This window comes from Myotis brandtii, unplaced genomic scaffold (genome assembly GCF_000412655.1).
Source record: "Myotis brandtii unplaced genomic scaffold, ASM41265v1 scaffold247, whole genome shotgun sequence".
Classification (NCBI taxonomy): domain Eukaryota; kingdom Metazoa; phylum Chordata; class Mammalia; order Chiroptera; family Vespertilionidae; genus Myotis; species Myotis brandtii.
Genome location: NW_005359352.1, coordinates 641,681 through 646,671, shown reverse-complemented (window position 1 = coordinate 646,671; position 4,991 = coordinate 641,681). Strand labels below are relative to the sequence as shown.

The following is a 4,991-nucleotide window of genomic DNA, read 5'->3' as shown; positions in this document are numbered from 1 at the left end:
TTAAATGGACCCCGTTTCAGTCCGTGTGCGCGTCTTGAATCAACTCCCGGGTGGCCTGGCCATGGTTTCCATTCAGCTGTTCCATTGTGGATGTTTCAAACATACAAGGTACACACAGAGCATCCGCACCCCCGCGCCCACCACCTCGCTTTCACACTTATCCACGTTCGGCCGTTTCCGGTTCTCCCTCCTCAGCACCAGTTGCCCCAACTTGATTTTTAAAAACATATATATTTTTATTGATTTTCAGAGAGGAAGGGAGAGAGAGAGAGAGAGAGAGAGAGAGAGAGGGAGGGAGAGAGAAACATCCATGATGAGAGAGAATCATGGATCGGCTGCTTCCTGCACGCCCCCTACTGGGGATGGAACCCACAACCCGGGCATGTGCCCTGACGGGGAATCGAACCCTGACCTCCTGGTTCATAGGTAGATGCTCAACCACTGAGCCACGCTGGCCGGGCCAACTTGATTTTTAAAAATATAATTCAAAGATCATGCTGTGCTCCTCTCTTCATCGCACGTGTCTCCCCAAGAAGAGCATCTGCACTTGGCTGTGTGAGCGACAGCGACGGGCAAGACTCTCCAGGCTCTGGGAGCCGTGCGGGCGGGCCCTGCGTGAGGACGTCCCCTCGGGGCCGAGCACCTGCGCTCAGGGCTTCAGAAGCCTTATCTCCCTGAACTTAAACTCCACAGCGTAGACCCATTATTCTCCCCGTGTCACAGCTGTGACCCCGAGGCTCAGGAAAGCGGGGTGGTGCTCGCAGTCACAAGCACCCACACTCACACCCACCCCGACACAGCCCATCGGCACGACTTCAGCCCATGGCCATCGGAAGCTGTGCCTTGGCCGCTGGTGGCCGGTCCCAGAGGCCCCCTGGGAGGGAGCCCCGGGCCTGGGGAGCCCCGAGCAAGCCCTCGGAGCCGCCTCACCGGAGACAGCGAGGCTGCTCACGCCACACACTCCCCGTAATGATCTCGGGGCGCACAGGAGCCCAGCTGCCGAGGCAAGACGAGGCCCGCCGGCTGCTCGGGGAGCCGGGAGAGTCACAGTCATGATGTCTCACGGGTCTGGCCGGGCCAGGGCGTGGTCCGACGCGCTCAGGTGAGTGACAGGCGGCCGGGTGCTGGCTGTGATGGAACAGGCTGCGGCAGCTCCGGTGGCAGGGCGACGGACGGACGTTCCTGCTGTCCACGCTGTTACGCGTCCACTGTGGGCGACGGGGTGTACAGCTCCCACGCCAAGATGGCCAGGCCCCCGGGCCTGGGGCAGCCGCCAGGGGCAGCCGCCTGCGCCTTAGCCTGGGCCCAGCTGGACGCCAGGATGGTGTGAACGGGAAAGAAGTTCAAGGCAGACCCCGAAGCAGGGCGTCTGTGCGGGAAGAAGGGCCTTCGCAGTACCGTTTTCTTCTTTTTCAAAAGATATTTTCATTGATGTCAGAGAGGAAGGGAGAGGGAGAGAGAGACAGAAACATCATGATGACAGAGAATCATGGACCGGCTGCCTCCTGCACGCCCCACACTGGGGATCAAGCCCGCAGCCCAGGCATGTGCCCTGACCGGGAATCGAGCCATGACCTCCTGGCTCATAGGTCAACGCTCAACCACTGAGCCACGCCGGCCGGGTGGGGAGCAGCCGTTTCTTATCTGCTTTCTATCTCGGGGATCCCACGTAAGAGTTCCACGGAGTAAGAGTTTGTGGTTAAAGAGACGGGGGGGCACGAGGAAGCAGCAGTACCTTTAACCAGGGCTCTGCCCATTGCTATCGGCTCGAACCCGAGGGCAGGACCCCTCCTGGTCAGAGCTTCAGTGCAATGAGGCATCGACTGTCAAGGAGGGGAGTCACTTGTTAGGCCCCGGACTCTTCAGATCGGGGTGCTTCCCTTTGTGGGTTCAGGCAGTGAGCATGTGGAAAGTAAAGGCACATCTGACACTGTTTGGCAGCAAAAAAAAAAAAAAAAAAAAAAGGAAAAGATCGAGCACTGACTTCTGGTCTCAAGTGCTCCTTTGGCCACGAGGAAGCCCTGACCGGTCAGGAGACACCCCGCCCCCTGGGTGTCCCGCCCTCCCATGGACGACACTGGGCACCGGCTCCAGCCCTGGCCCCGTGGCCTCGGACATCACTGACTGCAGCCTGCCTCAGTTTCCCCGCCTGCAGAGTGAGGACCAGCCTTGTGGTACCTCTCTCCTCGGGCTAGGCGAACCGTCAGCGAGATAATTCATGGGAAGGGCTGAGGGGAGTGTCGGGCACAGGGCTCAATAAAAGGTAATTATGATGATAGGCCGGGCCTGTGACCGACGCGCTGTTCCGTGAACTTTCCTCTCCTTCCCAGCCCTGGGGCTCTGCGGGGCCGGGGTGCTGACGCCCCCTTAGTCAGAACCCCGAGTGGAGACAGGAACCACGTGCTCCCCGTCCCTCGGGGCAGCAACGGCTCCCGTCGCCACAGACCTGGCAGCGGCCCAGCCCCAGGAGACAGCGGGCCTTGTCTCTGCGACAATCAGACAGACTAGGGCCCGGCCCTGCCGCTGCCCCTGCTCCCGGGCACCTTTCTCTCTGCCCCCCCCCCCGCCCCCCGCACCGGCTTCAGGCCGGGGTGCATCCAGCCACGGGCGCAGGGAGCCAGGGGGCAGTGGGAGGTGACACCCTGCACCCTGGCAGCCCACAGACTCGGAGCTTTAGGCCTTGGAGCTGGGGATGAGGGCGAGCCACCAGAGTCCTGATGCTGCCTCAGCTCAAAGGACGGATCGAGGGGTGCGGGGGAGCCCTCTTCCCTGAGCCCCTGGCGGGTCCAGTAGGAATGGAGCCTGAGCAAACAGCTGAGCCCCATCCTTGTGGGAGCCTCGGGCGGGGGGAGGTCAGGGAGCTCCCGCTGGACCCTTAGGATCCCCAGGAGGAGGTGGGAATTACACCGGGGCCCTCGATGGGCACAGCGGGCCCCTGAGGTGTGGACACACCTCCAGGTGGTGGAACCATCCCGTGGCCCGGCTCCTCCCGGCTCCTCGGAAGGAGGTGGGCAGGCCCGGCCTGGGCCACAGCCTGTGATACCGGGTGGGCCTGGTCCTTCAGCCCCATGGAAGCCCTCGCCGCGTCCTGCACCCAGAAAACCAGCGTCCACAGATCAGACTCTCCCCGCTGCCGGCACCCACCCGAGAGCGCCCTCCGCACCCAGCAGGTGGGAGACAGACCCCCGGCTCTGCAGCACCCCTCCCACCAGGCTCTTCCCTCTTCTCCCACATGAGCTTCTCTCCGTTTCTGAAACCTCCTTTCACTCTTCCCTCCATCGGCCGCGGCCGCACACGCCTTCCTGCCACACTCCTCTGCACAGCCAGCCGGCCCTCGCCAGCCGCCTGTCCTTCCGACATCGGCTCCCAGAAACCTAGAGGCCCACGCAGCAGCCCCTGCAGGCCGCATTCTGGCCTTGCCACACCAGCGCTGCCCTGGAATTCTCCTCCTGTGGCTTCCACGGCACCGTCCTGCCCAGCTGACCTTGCCCTGACCTTGCTCTGACCTTGCCCTGACCTTGTTCTGACCTGGCCCCATTCTGCCTACCTCATCTCAGCTGTCTACGACGCCAGCCCCCTTCCTCAGCCCTGCTCTCCCCCCTCATTGATGCCCCCAATGGCACCTGCATCCAGCGACTGCCAAGTCTAGCCCTGCCCTGGCCTTCTCTCCTGACCTCTCCTGACCCTGCCAGCCCCAGACGCACAGGGCCATTCACTGCTTCAGGCACGTCTCACTCGGCTTCTGGGGGGAAGTCTGAAGGAAGGCACCACCCTCCGGGCCCTTCCCACAGTGATGGGGGACTCGGGCTGTCCCTCCGGTGCCTCGCGTGCCCCTCACTCCCGGTCACTGTGGGCTGAGTCCGGTTAATGGCCCCTGAGGTCCCTGCTGGCTGGGTCTGTGCCCTCTCCGTCTGCCCAGCTCCGGCCTCTCCATTTCCCTACTGCCCTCACTCAGCCCATAGCTGCTGGCGAATAATCTCCCCCAGGAGCCGTGGTCTGAGCCGATCGCAGGCCCTCCCCGGGCCCCCGCTGCAGCCTGGCCCGGCTTCCGCGCATCTGCTCCTCCCGCTTTCAACCCCGAGCTCCTGCTTCTCACGCCACCTCTTTGTACAGGCTGTTCCCTCTGCCCAGGGCGCCCTTCCTGCCTGGGGCTCCCCTCTCCGCCCCTGACAGCCCCTCCTGGAGCCCCGTCCCCGTGTCCTTGTGCCCCAGTCCCTGCTCCTCGGCCCCACGTGTCCACCCCGGCACCGGGGCCACCTGCACGGGATCCCGGAGGTGGCACCTCTGTGTCCCCAGCCCTGGGCAGGGCCCAGCACCCAGGGGCCGAGCCAGGACCAGGGTCCAGAGTCTCATCTGCGGACAGAAATGGGGGCCCCGGGAGGGAGCCGGGGGTCGGGCAGCGGGAAGAATTACACCCTCACAATTAGGAGCCCGAGGACTTGGTCAAACCTGCCCGGGCGGCAGTTGGCGTTCTGATTAATTAGTGAACCTGCAGAGCACTTTGAACATGAAACGCACTTTGTAAATGCGAAGTATTATTATTAAAAAGCAGAAAGTTCTCTAATACGCCCGGCTGGAGAGCCCCGGGCTAGCCTAAGTAAAACGAATTAAGCAATTACAAGGCGATATTTCAGGATTTGCAAAAAGCCGAAAGTACCGAATGGCCGAGTTCTGTGCCAACGCCTGGGAAGGTCCCTCCCGCCGGCCGCCTGAGGTCGGGTTCCCACGCCGAGGGGTTGACCCCGGGGTGGCCTCCGTCATGGGTGTCAGCCAGGGGGTCTGGGAAGAGCCGGCCAGGCTGGGAAGACCGCTGGGCTCGGGCTCTCGGGCTGGGCGGAGCCTTTGGGCCAGTGGTGTGACCCTCTTGGGGCAAGTCAGTCCTCCCTCCGGGCCTCAGTTTCCCCGCCTGTAAAGTGCAACCGCCTCCCCCTGCCCACTCGCCAGAGGGACCTGGAGGGAGGCGGGGGGGGGGGGGGGGGGGGGGGGCGGGG

At 63.4% G+C, this 4,991-nt stretch overlaps 1 long non-coding RNA gene across 1 annotated transcript in view; it reads right to left on the bottom strand.

Moving 5' to 3' along the window:
* Window positions 1-464: 464 nt before the first annotated feature.
* LOC106726277 overlaps window positions 465-4,991 on the bottom strand; it is a 5,029-nt gene continuing 502 nt past the window's right edge. The window contains exons 2-3 of the long non-coding RNA XR_001362307.1: window positions 1,736-1,930; window positions 465-1,407 (exon numbers count right to left, since the gene is read on the bottom strand). This is a non-coding gene — a long non-coding RNA (uncharacterized LOC106726277). The remainder of the gene's footprint in view (window positions 1,408-1,735; window positions 1,931-4,991) is intronic.